The sequence below is a fragment of the Aquarana catesbeiana genome, linkage group LG03 (genome assembly GCF_042186555.1).
Source record: "Aquarana catesbeiana isolate 2022-GZ linkage group LG03, ASM4218655v1, whole genome shotgun sequence".
Taxonomy (NCBI): Eukaryota; Metazoa; Chordata; class Amphibia; order Anura; family Ranidae; genus Aquarana; species Aquarana catesbeiana.
This window is the reverse complement of record NC_133326.1, coordinates 68,005,364-68,021,845: the sequence shown is the minus strand read 5'-3', so window position 1 is coordinate 68,021,845 and position 16,482 is coordinate 68,005,364. Positions and strand designations below refer to the sequence as shown.

Genomic DNA, 16,482 nt, shown 5'->3' with positions numbered 1-16,482 from the left:
TTTACCTTCTATGAAATGTTTTTTCTCCCAGTAAAAACTGTTTTGCTCTCCCAATCCAGTGCTCTATGCTGGAACAGACTGGTAATGCAGAAGAAGAGAGCAGGCATGTTTGACTGGCTCTGTTACTGAGCTCTGATTATTGAGTGCACCGGGTAAAACTTGAACAGCACATTCATATTTAGACACAGGGGTTGATTTACTAAAACTGGAGAGTGCAAATCTGGTGCAGCTCTGCATAGAAACCAATCAACTTCCAGGTTTTTTTTTCGTCAAAGCTTAATTGAACAAGCTGAAGTTAGAAGCTGATTGGCTACCATGCAGAACTGCACTGGATTTGGCACTCTCCAGTTTTAGTAAATCAATCCCATTCTGTTGTAAAAGGAAAGTAGAATTAAGACCATGAAAATTGAGATTGCTAGTAAAATGTTAAACTGACTGCATATCTACTTCTTTGGCTTTAAAGTGATATTAAATCCTCATTTTTTCGTTTTGGATAGAGTGGAGAGGGTTTAGAACACCTGTCAATTTTTATTTACTAAAACTGGAGAGTGCAAATCTGGTGCAGCTCTGCATAGAAACCAATCAGCTTCCAGGTTTTTTTTGTCAAAGCTTAATTGAACAAGCTGAAGTTAGAAGCTGATTGGCTAACATGCAGAACTGCACTGGATTTGGCACTCTCCAATTTTAGTAAATCAAACCAATTCTGTTGTAACAGGAAAGTAGAATTAAGACCATGAAAATTGAGATTGCTTGTAAAATGTTAATCTGATTGTATATCTACTTCTTTGGCTTTAAAGTGATATTAAATCCTCCTTTTACTTACTTACTTACTTCACTTACTGAGTATGCAGCTTCTTTATCTTTTAATCCTTGCCTATGTTCCAGTTTAAGCTGGTGCCATGATCACTACTCCAGATTTCCTGTTTCAAGGGGATTCCTCAATAGGGAATTTATTGGGGAAATAAACTCCCTATTGGGGTTTATGTCCCCAATAGGGAGATTCACCCTCTATATTTGTCCTGTTTATTGTTATCACCGAAGCTGTAAGTTAAAGAAAATCCCAAATTTTGGGTTGTCCTCAGAAAAGTAATAGAGCGGAAATCTTCCAATGGGAACACTAGTTCTGGTGATCTGGGGGTCCCCAGGAGATTCCCTTTAATTTGAAGGGATTTCCTCTCACTTCTCACTTTTGGCTATGGGACAGGAAGTGAAGGTAAATCTCCCCATTGGGACAAAGAGGACAAAAATAAAGCTTACAAGGGATATAACCCTCTACTATATCCAAATTGGAAAAAAAAAGGTTTTGCCTATAGTTCTAGTTTAACTGTTTCCTGTGAAGACCAGAACTTCAGGGAAGCAGCAATGAAAGAGCAGGGGCCAACAGCAATGTAAGTTGTGAACTGCAACTGCTGGGGTGAGAGTTTTAACCAACAGTTTACTGGGGAATGTTTCTTTATCATGCTCAGTATGGTGAACTGAAAACGGAGTTTGAAGCGGAGTCCACCCGAAAGTGGAACTCTTGCTTATACACTCCCCCCCCTTCCAGTGCCACATTTGGCACCTTTCAGGGGGGAGGTGGGGAACGGGGGACCTGTTTTTGACACTTCCCCACTCCGGAGATGGGCCGTGGCCCGATCTCCCGGAAGTTCCGCCCCCCTCCCCGTTCCCCTGCTGCTGGGCCAATTAGAAAGCACAGCGCGCTTTGCACATGCGCAGTAGGGAACCCGCTGTGAAGCCTAAAGGCTTCAATACCGGGTTCCCTTACAGGGAATGCCAGCGGTTGCACCCGGGTGTTGATCCAAAGATCGGCTAATCCCCTAATACTTACCTGAGCCCCATCTCTATCCAGCAATGTCTACGAGTCCCTCGGCCATCCAGGACTCTCCCTCCTGATTGGCTGAGACACAGCAGTGGCTCCATTGGCTCCCGCTGCTGTCAATCAGTTAGCCAATCAGGAGAGAGAGGGGGTGGGGCTGGACCACAGCTCTGTGTCTAAATGTATACACGGAGCTGCAGCTTGGCTTGGGTGCCCCCATAGTAAGCTGCTTGCTGTGGGGACACTCACCAGGAGGGAGGGGCCAAGAGCTCCAGCCAGAGACCCGAGCAGAGGAGGATCTGGGCTGCTCTGTGCAAATCCACTGCACAGAGCAGGTAGGTATAACATGTTTATTATTTTAATAATAAAAAAAACAAAAACACAAGACTTTACAATCACTTTATTTAATGCTTGATTTAGAACACTGTCCTAACATTTATCCAGGTTCAATTACCTTGACAGATGGCTGGATAAATATTCTGAGATTAATGTCCTATGCTGCTGAAAACAAAAAATGCTAAATTCTGCTCACAATCTAATCTAAAAGCTAAAAACAAAGTGAACATTTTGCAGAAAATAAAAGTCAAAGGAAGTGGACTACATATTTCTGAGACAACTGATAGCAAGGTAATTCTTTAAAATACAGTCAAGAAAGAATGCTAGTCCAAAGGATTACCATTCATCATTCCTTGCATAGTAACAGAAAGAAACGTATCATACATAGAATTGGTCTTATGTGACTATGTCCTGCATACAAAAATCAGAGTTATCGCTGGTTAAAAGTAAATACTTAGTTGCATGGTTGACCTCATCTTCTATTTATTAATTTAAAAAAAAAAGTCAAGAATACATTAAGCGGTTTTTGAAAGTTCATTTTGCCTACAATCTGGAAAAAAGATCAAGAGTCAGCAAAGACTGTTGCTCATTCATAATTCTAGCCCTTAGGTAAACATGCTTTTCCAGTCAAACATCCTTCCTAAAGCTGTTCTGCAGTGAATGTGCTCAGCAATGACATGTAGCTATGGGAGCTCTTAGCTAAACAAACAAGCCCTACAAGTACCATGCTGCACTACTGCTCTAATAAATACTGTCATTAGGAAGTTGCTTGGTGCAGTGCTTTAAATTCTAACCACATAAGCAACGCTAGGACTGCAATGAAATTGGTCTGTTTTAGTTAAATGCTAACATAAACACATATCTTATACTAAATGCTGATCGCTTTAAAAACTGAACTCAGAGGAAAGGGAAAATGCTCCCTTGAAGTGGGGCTATCCCTGCACTGCAAGGGTTAAAGAATATGCAAACCCAACACTTCATATTCCCGATATTTGCCTGCTGTATCATGTACTTGTATGAGAAAGTATCCTTTTCTCTTTGTATTGCTTCCTTTGTGTGAAATCCCTGCCAGTCCTTTTGCTTTCCTATTAAAAACTGACCACACTAGACAGGAGACTACAGCGTGGTCAGTTTTTTGGCTGTGCTGAGAGCTAATCCAATGATCGGGCTTGTGTTGACACTCCCCCCCCCTGCACAGCCATTCACTGGGAAGGTCAGTGTACTGATGTTTCTCCTCCTCTAGCTCCTATGCAGCTGAGAACAGAAGGTATGTGATTACTTCCCAAAAAAGGGGGAAAAATGTGTTTATAATGCTTTTTAAACATACAGTTGTGCTCATAGGTTTACATACCCTGGCAGAATTTATGATTTCTTGGCCATTTTTCAGAGAATATAAATGATAACACAAAAAGATTTCTTTCACTCATTGTTAGTGTTTGGCTGAAGCCATTTATTAGTAATCAACTGTGTTTACTCTTTTAAAATCATAATCGCTACAGAAACTACCCAAATGACCCTGATCTAAAGTTTACATACCCTGGTGATTTTGGCCTGATAACATGCACACAAGTTGACACCAATTGTTTGAATGGCTATTAAAGGTAACCATCCTCACCTGTGATCTGTTTGCTTGTAATTAGTGTGTGTGTATAAAAGGTCAATGAGTTTCTGGACTCCTGACAGAACCTTGCATCTTTCATCCAGTGCTGCACTGATGTTTCTGGATTTTGAGTCATGGGGAAAGCAAAATAATTGTCAAAGGATCTGCGGGAAAAGGTAGTTGAACTGTATAAAACAGGAAATGGATATAACAAGATATCCAAGGAATTGAGAATGCCAATCAGCAGTGTTCAAACTCTAATCAAGAAGTGGAAAATGAGGGGTTCTGTTGAAACCAAACCACGGTCAGGTAGACCAACTAAAATTCCAGCCACAACTGCCAGGAAAATTGTTTGGGATGCAAAGAAAAACCCACAAATAACTTCAGATGAAATACAGGACTCTCTGAAAACATGTGGTGTGGGTGTTTCAAAATACAATAAGAAGGCACTTGAAGAAAGATGGGCTGCATGGTTGAGTCGCCAGTAGAGAGCCATTACTACGCAAATACCACAAAGTATCCTGCTTACAATATGCCAAACAGCACAGAGACAGACTCAAACCTTCTGGCACAAAGTCATTTGGAGTGATGAAACCAAAATTGAGCTTTTTGGCCACCACCATAAACGCTACATTTGGAGAGGCATCAACAAGGCCTATGATGAAAGGTACAGGGGTGGATTGCTGATGTTTTGGGGATGTGTGAGCTACAAAGGCACAGGAAATTTGGTCAAAATTGTTGGCAAGATGAATGCAGTATGTTATCAAATAATACTGGAGGAACATTTACATTCATCAGCCAGGAAGCTGCGCATGGGACGTACTTGGACATTCCAGCATGACAATGATCCAAAACACAAGGCCAAGTCGACCTGTCATTGGCTACAGCAGAATAAAGTGAAGGTTTTGGAGTGGCCATCTCAGTCTCCTGACCTCAATATCATTGAGCCACTCTGGGGAGATCGCAAACGTGCAGTTCATGCAAGAAAGCCCAAGAATTTACAGGAACTGGAGGCTTTTTGCCAAGAGGAATGGGCAGCTTTACCATCTGAGAAGATAAAGAGCCTCATCCACAAATACCACAAAAGACTCCAAGCTGTCATTGATGTTAAAGGGGGCAATATTATTATTATTAAGAACTGGGGTACGTAAACTTTTGATCGGGGTCATTTGGGTAGTTTCTGTTGTCATTATGATTTAAAAAGAGTAAACACAGTAGATTGATAATAAATGGCTTCACCAAACACTAACCATGAGTAAAAGAAAAGTTTTTGTGTTATCCATAGTCTCTGAAAAATGGCCAAGAAATCATAAATTCTGCCAGGGTGTGTAAACTTATGAGCACAACTGTATAAATAAATGTTTTTCCTTTAGCCCCTGTTCACACCAGCGCAACTTGTCATGTGATTTCACAGTTCCATATCGCATGACAAGTCGCACCCCATTGCCGGCAATGGAACCGTTCATTTCGCTGCGACTCATATTGCAGCAAATTTGAAAAAGGTTCCTGCACTACTTTTTACTGATTTCATTGCAACTTGCATAGACTTCTGGTTAATGAAGTCAGAAGCTGCAATGAAATTGGCAATGCAAATTGCACTGATGTGCGGCTTTGAAATCGCGCTGAAGTAGTGTGATTTTAAAGCCTCACTGGTGTGAAACAGGGCTTCATTTATATTTTGAACTGAATGGGTTGTTTTACAAGGTGACGGTTTACATATTCTTTAAATGCTAGATTTGGGGGGCTCTAAAAGCAGTTTTACTTCTTCAAACCTTCACTTCCGTGGGCTCCCTCAGGGCTGTAACACTGGTCCTGGCATGCTTCCCCATGCTCAGGTGGTCACAGATCCTCTGACATTGTCAAGTCCCATGCAGAATCTATAGCCCTACATTGGTTTTGAGGACACCCAGGGACAGTCCACTGTTGAAAGGTAGGGAAGCAGAGGAGAGTGCCAGCTGCTGGGTGAGAGAAGGATTGGGCAAGTAAAATGGCTTTTTGCTGCCTCCCTGAATGGACACGCCCACTGCAGGGGAACATTTTTCTTTTCTCTAGGAGATGGGATTTAGGGTATCTACAAGTCTATAGAAAAACCCTCTAGTGGGACTTTTAAGGGCATGAACGCCAAAAAAAGGGCAGGATTTGTAATAAAAAAGTGCAACGTTTTAATTGGCAAATGTTAAAAGACAAAAATATAATGATGCAGATTAACCACTTAAGGACTGGAAGGATTTGCCCCCTTAATGACCAGACCATTTTGTGCGATACGGCACTGTGTCGCTTTAACTGACAATTGCACGGTCAGACAAATAGATCTTTCATTCGGTGGTATTTGATCACCTCTGCGGTTTTTTGATTTTTTTTTGCGCTATAAACAAAAAAAGACCTACAATTTTGAAAAAAAAAATATATTTTTTACTTTTTGCTATAACAAATATCCCCCAAAAATTAAAAAAAAATGAATTTCTTCATCAGTTTAGGCCAATATGTATTCTTCTACAGATTTTTGGTAAAAAAAATATCGCAATAAGCGTTTATTGATTGGTTTGTGCAAAAGTTATAGCGTCTACAAAATAGGGGATAGTTTTATGGCATTTTTAATATTTTTTTTTTTACTAGTAACGGCGGTGATCAGCGATTTTTAGCAGGACTGCATCATTGCGGTGGACAGATCGGACACGTTTGACACTTTTTTGGGACCAGTGACATTTATACAGCGATTAGTGCTAAAAATAGCCACTGATTACTATATAAATGTCACTGGCAGGGAAGAGATTAACACTAGGGGGGCGATCAAGTGGTTAAGTGTTCCCTAGGGAGTTGTTTCTAACTGTAGGGAGAGGGGACTGACTGGAGGAGGAGAGAGATAAAAAAATAAATTAACAGTCTGCAGCTACAAATACTGCAGCTGCTAACTTTTAAAATAAGGACACTCACCTGTCCAGGGCACCCGCGATGTCCTCACCCGAAGCCGATCTGTCCTTCGTCTCCCGGGTTGAGGCGCCGGCATCGTCAGTAAGACCCCTTTCACACTGGGGCACTTTGCAGGAGCTACAGTGCTAAAAATAGCTCCTGCAAAACGCCCTGAAAGAGCCGCTGCTGTATCTCCAGTGTGAAAGCCCCGAGGGCTTTCACACTGGAGCGGTGCACTGGCAGGACGCTAAAAAAAGCATCTTTGAAGCGGTGAAGGAGCCGTGTATACACCGCTCCTTCACTGCTCCTGCCCTGCTGGCAGGATGCTAAAGTAAGCATCTTTGGAGCGGTGAAGGAGCGGTGTATACACCGCTCCTTCACTGCTCCTGCCCATTGAAATCAATGGGGCAGCGTTGCTATACCGCCAGCGGTGGTTTTAACCCTTTCTCGGCTGCTAGCAGGGGGGTAAAAAAAAACGCCCCTGCTAGCGGCCGAATACCGCCACTAAAACGACAGGAAAGCGGAGCTAAAAACAGCACCGTTTTACCGCCGACGCCGCCCCCGCCCCAGTGTGAAAGGGGTCTAAGGGAATCAGGAAGTAAAGCCGTACAGCTTCACAGCCTGGTTCCCTTCTGCGCATGCATGAGTTGCACTGCGCATCCTGACTAGTCCCTGCTGTCTTCTGGAAACGTGTGTGTCTCCCAGAAGGCAGCGGAGGAGGGGGAAGGACATGGCGTAGATCGCCGCTAGTTCTGCGGTGATCTATCACAGGAATTGGGAGCAAATACCTGTATTAGACAGGTATCTGCTCCCCCCTCACCCCTGAAAGGTGCCAAATTTGACACCGGAGGGGGGGGAGGAACCGGATAAGCGGAAGTTCCCTTTTTGGGTGGAACTCCGCTTTGATGATATAATTGGCTGATATATCCAGCCATATTCAAAAATGAATTGTAAATGTAATGTACTTACAATGTAATGCAAAAAAATAAAATAAAACAATAAATAAATAACACAGTGGCTGGCCATTGATGAATGGTTGACTGAAAAAAACGAACTTGATTCCCCCATCCACACACTCAATGTAGATTGGGATATCCTCCTGCTGTGTCTTTGCATTTTGATGACAGGGAAGATTTCCCTGCCATCAGAATATATTGATCACGGCTGCAGCCTAAAGTCTGCAGCCCTGATCAAGTGGAAATTTTCCAACAGGCTGGCTGCTTCTACCAATCGACTTCTGTTCAGCTAGCCTGTCGGAAAATTTCTGCTTGATCAGAGCTGCAGGCTATATCAGTGCCCTTATTACATTGGTTGAAATTTGACTAGCCCCTGTTGAACTGGCTACGTTTCAATCCATGTATGGCCAGCTTTAATGGTTAGCATTTCTGTCTGGCAGCACTAATGTTGTCTGTTCAAATCCCAACTGTACTACCTGCATGGAGATAGCATGTTTTCCTGTCCTTGCATGGTTTTCCTCCGGGTACTCCAGTTTTTTCCCACACTCCAAAGACATATTTGTGGGTTAACTGGCTTCTGTCCAAATTGTCCCTAGTATGTGTATGTATGTATGAAAGACATAGAAGGCAATTTCGATAGCGGCACAACACGCCAAGTCATGCATCCAGCTGATAGTAGCAGCCTTCGCTCAATCCATCTTAGCCATGCCCCCAACATGTTTCGCCCCACCCAGGGTCAAACAATTTCGGGGTGTGGTGTAGTCAGAGCGATCTGAGGCTGCTACTATTAGCTGGATGCATGACTTGGCGTGGTGTGCGGCTCTCAGAATTGCCTTCTATGCCTTCACAGTGTGCTTTAAGTCAGGACAGCTCACTTCCGGCCTGCTCCCTACAGCAGAACCTGCCAAATAGGACTAGGGTAGATTGAGAGGAGATCCCAACCTGCATTCAAGTTCACAGTATGTATGCATGTGAGTTAGGGACCTCAGATTGTAAGCTCCTTGGAGGTAGGGACTGATGTGAATGTACAATATATTTTTCTAAAGTGCTGTGCAATTTTTTGGCACTATATAAATATCTGTAATAAATAAATAAATAAAGTAAAATGTGCAGTGCTCCAAAGGCCTCATTCTCACAACCGATTACTTGCACGCCCCATGTAGGGCCGTGTTTTGCCGGCACGGGGATGCACAAAAGTTGTGTGCATCCCCGTGTCGGCAGTTCCATAGATGTCTATTGGGACACATAGCTGCACGGACGCCGCTGTGTCCCAATGTGACATCCATGCGTGTGCAAGGCTTCGAAAAGCACTCGGGGTGAGTTTGGGGACACGCACCCGCATCATATTGGGATTCAATTGGCTGTGACTGTGCAGCCGTGTGTCCAAATAGACATCTATGGGACCAAAAAACATGGGGATGCACGCAATACCTGTGCATCCTGGTTCTGGCAAAACACAGCCCTGCAGGGGGCACACATATTAGGTCGTGTGGACAGAGCCTAACTCACATCCTAATTAAACATAAAACTCTTAGGTGTTTGACCTGAAGGAGCAAATAGCTTTGTTAAAAGCTTGCACTGTAGAATGTATTGGTAATGGTCACTGAATACTGAAATGCTCAGTTCCTTACCCTTTTACTAAAGAGAACCTGTCTGATTCATTTATCCTAGTCCTAATGATTAAAGGTAGAGCTGACTACCTTATGAAGTGGCCCACAGTCACGTGTTCAGAGGAGAGGTTTTGTAGCATACATTTTATGACTTGGCCTCCTCTGTCTCAGATAATGACTCACCACAAATGCTTTGGACTCCCCATTGCTGTTTATGAACCAACATTCTTAAGTATAAATTCCACATACTTCCAAAGTTATTACACAAACATTTCACCCAACTAGGACTCACAGCACTCCCTGTGTCTCCGTTCAGAAGGAACAATCTGACACTCTCTACTTTCAAAGTTAACTTGTACATGTGCTGGCGCACGGGATTTTCCATTTGCACAAAAACCATAAAGAATTCCATGGCAGGTGATTCTGGCAAATGATGTAAGAGGCATTTTCATCCTTGTTAACATTCCTATTTGCTTTTCGCCTTGTATCTACACTTTAGTTTCATTTTACATTTTGCTCTGCGTATAACCTCTTCTACCATAACATTTAGGGCCGGGGCACACCTGAATCACACAGGAACTCGGTCTGCATTCCTGTGCGATTCCTATGTGGCTCACTGCGGCGTGATTTTCAGCCTATGCATTTGAATGGGCTGAAATCACACTGGATTGCACCAAAACTTTTCAAAAAACGCACTGTACCAGATTGCATAGTACTGCGGTACCATGTGATCCGGTGCAGGCCAATGCATTGCGTTTGTGATCAGCACTTGGGGTGTCATTAGCATTATATTGACACCCAAAGCATATAGCACACTCAGTACATTTTTATCAGGGTGTGGGAAACGCAGAATTCCTGCACCACATTCCGGTGTGAATATGTATAATCTACATATGACTTAAAGGGGTTGTAAACGCTCACGATTTTTCACCTTAATGCATTCTATGCATTGAGGTGAAAAACCTCTTGTAGTGCACCTGCACCCCCAGAGCCCCCCTTTTACTTGAGCCTGATTGTTCCTGCGGGGGAGACGAGCACACCCGCTCCAGCCGGTGTTTCGGGTCCTATCCTATTACATATCATTTAAAGTGGATGGAAACCCTCTCCTACACCCAGTGAAGTGAACAGCCTTAGATGATACACAGAGATGAAACAAATCTCCCTATATAAGTTTTACATGTATATCTGCTGTCTTCATCTTTATATACTTTTTATTAAGTGCAGATCCTGTTAGGAGATTTTCTCTTCCTGTTCAACACTGCAGTGAAGCCTGGGCATACAGCCAAGACAGCTGATTGGAGGAGAGGCACGCACCCCCTATCCTCATAGGTAGAGGATTCAGCTCTGTTTGTTGAATAGTTCAGGACTCTGCTAATCTATTTATAGCATCCTCCCCAACACAAAGCTCAGGCTGCTTTTATCTCAGTTGACGGAGAACTTGCCAGGGGTTATCAGGCTGATAACAGAAGAATGGAGAAGAAGAAAGCTATGGAACATAGTGCTTTGCAGAGAGATAAGAAAACTCTGCAGATATATGTGCCCAGCTCAAATTTCATGAATTGGGTTTACATCCACTTTAAATTTGAACTCAAAATTTAATTTAATTTAAATATCCCTCAATAGCCACAAATAATATAAATCCACTTGTGTGCCCCAAATGCCTTTGCAAATCCAGTTGTTCCCTTGCATATGTAGCAGTGACATCATCACTGTGCTTTACATACAGTAAGCAAAGCAACGGAAGGGACCCATCAAGCTCCTTCTCCCTTCAACTATTATTTTCCTGATAATTTTTTTGTTCATTTCAATTTTATTAGCCATTCATTGTTACATTGTTTTTTAATCAGCTTTGTTGGTTACATTTTTTTAGTGTCGCATTTAAAAGAAGCGATTTAACGGCAGGGTTACCAGGCTAAAATAAAGGAAAAAAGAGTGTAAAAATTAAAGAAATTAAACCACTAAATCTAAGGACTGGTAAACTGCAATACTATGGATTTTCAACCTTGGGCTTAGATACGTGTTCATTCTCCTTTTTACGCCCTGCGCTTACTAGTCCCAAATCACTGTTGGTTACAGCTCTCCTTTAATCAAACTGAGAATGATTCATCCCAGTGACCTATCTCTCAGACAGTCCGGTCTGAAGTTTCAGTTATGCCGCGTACACACGACCGGACTTTCCGGGAGACTAGGTCCGACGGTCTTCCGGTGGACTTCCGACGGACTTTCCGAACGAACGGACTTGCGCACACATGACTGGACTTTCCCGGCAGACTAGGTCCGACGGTTTTTCCGACGGACTTTCGGCGGAGTTACGGCGGACTTCCAAACAAACGGACTTGCCTACACACGGACTAAAGTCCATTCATTTTGAATGTGATGAGGTACAATGGCACTAGAAGGAAGTCAATCTCGCCGCTTTTATCGGCGAGATTGACACCTTGCGAGCCCCGTCGCAGGAGCCAGCGCAGAGCATACCAGGCCCTTAGGTCTGGTATGGATTTTAAGGGGAACCCCCACGCCAAAAAAATGGCCTGGGGGCCCCCCAAAATCCATACCAGACCCTTATCCAAGCACGCAGCCCGGCCGGTCAGGAAAGGGGGTGGGGACGAGCGAGCGCCCCCCCTCCTAAACCGTACCAGGCCACATGCCCTCAACATGGGGGGGTGGGTGCTTTGGGAAAGGGGGGCCCTGCAGCCCCCCCACCCCAAAACACCTTGTCCCCATGTTAATGAGGACAAGGGCCTCTTCCCAACAACCCTGGCCGTTGGTTGTCGGGGTCTGCAGGCGGGGGGCTTATCGGAATCTGGGAGCCCCCTTTAATAAGGGGGCCCCCAGATACCGGCCCCCGCCCTATGTGAATGAGTATGGGGTACATCATACCCCTACCCATTCACCTGAGGGAAAAAAGTGTCAATAAAAAAACACACTACACAGGTTTTTAAAGTAATTTATTAGGCAGCTCCGGGGGTCTTCTTCCAACTTGGTGGGTCTCTTCCGACTTCTCCACTCTCTCTGGCCTATTCTCCCGCTCTCCAGCCTCTTCTCCCGCTCTCCAGCCTCTTCTCCCGCTCTCCGGTTCTTCTGCCAGGCTCCTCTGCTATCTTCTGCTCTTTTGCCGCTCTCTTGCTAGCGTTGGCCCGGTCTTCTCCATTGTCTTCTTCCCTCTTCTCTTCTTCCGATGTTGACACGTCACTCTCTCCTGCTGTAATGCCGTGTGAGAGGTGCGCAATGACTTATATAGGCATGGGGCGTGGTCACCGGGTGATGTCACCCGGTGACCCCGTCCCTTATGACGTCACAGTCCCGGGGCATGCTGGGACTGTGACGTCATAAGGGGTGGGGTCACCAGGTGACATCACTTGGTGACCACGCCCCATGCCTATATAAGTCGTTGCGCACCGTGCACACAGCATTACAGCGAGAGAGAGAGCGTTGTGTCAACATCGGAAGAAGAGAAGAGGGAACAAGACGATGAAGAAGACCGGGCCAATGCTAGCAAGAGAGCGGCAAAAAAGCAGAAGATAGTGGAGGAGCCCGGCAGAAGAAAAGGAGAAGTCGGAAGAACTGGAGACCGGAAGAATAGGCCGGAGAGTAGGAGAAGAGGTCGGAGAGAGTGGAGAAGTCAATAGAGACCCATCAAGTCAGAAGAAGACCCCCGGAGCTGCCTAATAACTTACTTTAAAAACCTGTCTAGTGTGTTTTTTTATTGGCACTTTTTTCCCCCAGGTGAATGGGACGGGGTACGATGTACCCCATACTCATTCTCATAGGGCGGGGGCCGGGATCTGGGGGCCCCCTTATTAAAGGGGGCTCCTGGATTCCGATAAGCCCCCCGCCCGCAGACCCCGACAACCAGGGTTGCCAGGGTTGTCGGGAAGAGGCCCCTTATGACATCACAGCCCCAGGGCATGCTGGGACTGTGACGTCATAAGGGGCGGGGTCACTGGATGACATCACCCGGTGACCACGCCGCATGCTAATATAAGTCATTGCACACTGTGCACACAGCATTACAGCGGGAGAGAGCGTCGTGTCAACATTGGAAGAAGAGAAGAAGGACAAGACGATGGAGAAGACCGGGCCAATGCTAGCAAGAGAGCGGCAAAAGAGCAGAAGATAGCGGAGGAGCCCGGCAGAAGAAAAGGTCGGAAGAACTGGAGACCGGGAGAATAGGCCGGAAAGCGGAAGAAGAGGCCGGAGAGAGCGGAGAAGTCAGAAGAGACCCCCCAAGTCGGAAGAAGACCCTCGGAGCTGCCTAATAAATTACTTGTTTCGTGTGTTTTTTTATTGACACTTTTTTCCCCCAGGTGAATAGGTAGGGGTACAATGTACCCCATACTCATTCACATAGGGTGGGGGGCCGGGATCTGGGGCCCCCTTATTAAAGGGGCTCCCGGATTCCGATAAGCCCCCGCCCACAGACCCCGACAACTAACGGCCAGGGTTGTCAGGAAGAGGCCCTTGTCCTCATCAACATGGGGGCAAGGTGCTTTGAGGTGGGGGGGCCGCAGGGCGCCCTCCTTCCCCAAAGCACCCACCCCCCATGTTGAGGGCATGCGGCCTGGTACAGTTCAGGAGGGGGGTGCTCGCTTGTCCCCACCCCCTATCCAGACCGGCTGGGCTGCGTGCTCGGATAAGGGTCTGATATGGATATTGGGGGGACCCCCACACCGTTTTTTGGCGTAGGGGGTCCCCTTAAAATCCATACCAGACCTAAGGGACATTGTTGTCTCTTTCTCACGCTTGCTGCAACAGGAAAATGTGTTTTACCTATTGCAGCGAGCGCGAGATGTACAGTACCCTGTTGCTGAGAACCAGCACAAAACATTCTCGCAGGCAGGTGCTGTAGCTGCCCTTGCATCGTATTTGGTCCATCAGGCCAACATACAGACGAACGGATTTTCCAATAGGAACTGGTTCCGGCGGAGTTCCGCCGGGAAGATTTGAAACATGTTTCAAATCTAAAGTCCATCTGATTTTCGACCGAAAAGGTCCGTCGGAAGTCCGATGAAGCCCACACACGGTCGGATTGTCCGACGGATTCGTTCCGGCAGACAAGTTCGGTTGAAAAGTCCGCCCGTGTGTACAGGGCATTAGACAAACCCAGCCACAAGGCAGGCTTCCACTGCTGTGCTGTCTCTTTAGATAACCCTATGGTGTTCTGGGATTACTTGTCATATAAAACTTTATTTGGAAAAAAGAAAATGTATAAACAATAAAACTTTTTTAAATTTAGAAAATAAATGGAATATAAGACTCTACCTGCATGGAGCTTGAATACCTCCCATGCCACCAATTTGCTAAATAAAGCTGGCCATACACTAGTTAAACTTTTTTTATTCAAAAGCGTTTGTTTGATTTTCTAATCGTTAGTGGGTTCAATTGTGTTACTAGCATTGTACCTATTATGTACTTGCATCGAAAGTACGATTTACACACGTTTGCGTGTTGCGGCTAATGTGAACGGGGTCTTAGGCTATCCTGAGCTCAGTGCTGAGAACAGATACTCAAAAACATGGCAAATATACCAGCCTCCATTGGTGGAGGGGAATCTGTTACAAAAAATACTTGTACGCCCTACTGATGGACTAGTTCCAGAGTAGTGGGTTCTCTAACAGGGAAGTTTTTAAATATGTTCACCATCACCAACCACAGCCTATAAATTGGCAATTTACCTCTTCGATCAAAGGCTTCTCAGATGTTTACCTTAGTGATAAAATTCAGTTGAAAGGTGTCGTAATATGTTTACCCCAAATATTTGATTGAAAATAAATATCATAATTGTGTTTTTCCTATATTTTCCTTCATCCTAAATATATTTTATTTGTTCTAGTATTTATTAAGAAAATTGTGACCTAAATTTTCTATCATCCCTTCGGGGAGAATTTCTTTTACATGTTTGATGCATTCTTGGGATTGTTAGAATGAGCATTTCCTTCTTAGCTTTGGCTTCCTGGCTAGCTTAACAAAAACTTCTCAGAAGGTTTACCAGTAGTAAATAGAAAAATTACACAAAACCGAATGTATTCTTCAGTAAAAAAAAATAGTAAAAGTAACAATTTTGATTTGGAACTTGGAAGAACTGCATTACTAGTTTGCTGATAAGCAGGAGCTCGGAAAAGCTTTTTTGTCTATAATTTCTGTTTTTTTTGTTACCCGTTAATTTAAAAAAAAAATTTTTTTAAGGTGCCTTATAAAACAGATCTGAAGGTGGTCATTCTGGTGTGTATGATTTCTGGCATAAACTAATTGTATGCTCTTCCTTGGATGAAACAAACTTAAAGCGTTTGTTACCCTAAAAAGAAATAAAATGGATCCTGTTCCTTTAAAGTATGTTATACAGAACAGTGCTTAAGTGTGTAATTTGGCCCCTTCTATCATCTAAAATACCTGGCTGATCCTGCCTGGTTCTGCCCTCCCCCTTGTAAACTGACCACGGTTTATCATGGCTGCTGAGCCCTGACAACGTGGTCAGTTTACCTGCCTCCGTCATCTGCAACTCTCCTGTGTCCTTCTCTGTCCTCTCTCCCCCTCCTCTCCCTGCCTGTCAGCTGTGTGTCAGTGCCCACCCCACTGCTCCTTCTGCTAAAATAACTTTTAGATCTTCATACAATCCTCTGTGTTTCCTAATGACAGGTGCCCCTGTGTCTGTGCCTTACAAAAAAAATTCCATCTATACCTTATTTCATAGCGCTGGTCAGGGCTCACGGAACTGGCCGCCTCTCTCCACCTCTCCTCAATACTGACGTCAGTGGGGGGTTCTTGGCCCCGCCCACTCTAGCTTTGAGATCAGGAGAGGGGAGAGGCAGCTGGTCCCGTGAGCGTCAAGCAGCGCTATGAAATAAGGTATAGACTGCATTTTTTTTAATAAGGAACATATACAGGGGCACCTGTAATTAGGAAACACTGAGGATTGTATAAAGATGACAGAGTGGCTTAACAACCACTTTAAGGTTAGAATCTCTTAAATTATTATTATTATAAAAGATTTATATAGCGCCAACAGTTTGCGCTTTACATCATGAGGGCAGACAGTACAGTATGGCTCATACACCACCATTATTGGTACATTTCCTGTGGGTGGTGGGTGAGTGGAGTGTGGGGAACTCATAAGAGATCCATGGTTCCCAAATTTTGAGAAATTTGGTGTGTGAGTCATTCACAATACTGGACATTCGTTCCTGAAGCAACATAGCAGTCATACGTGTCCTCACCCCTTGGAAAGCTACGCGTTGGGTCTTCCAGGCTTGAGCT

General features: G+C 44.6%; 1 protein-coding gene across 1 annotated transcript in view; it reads right to left on the bottom strand.

Annotated features, from left to right (window-relative positions):
• Positions 1 to 16,482, bottom strand: part of FBN1 (fibrillin 1) — a 408,253-nt gene that overhangs the window by 161,498 nt on the left and 230,273 nt on the right. The window lies entirely within an intron of this gene.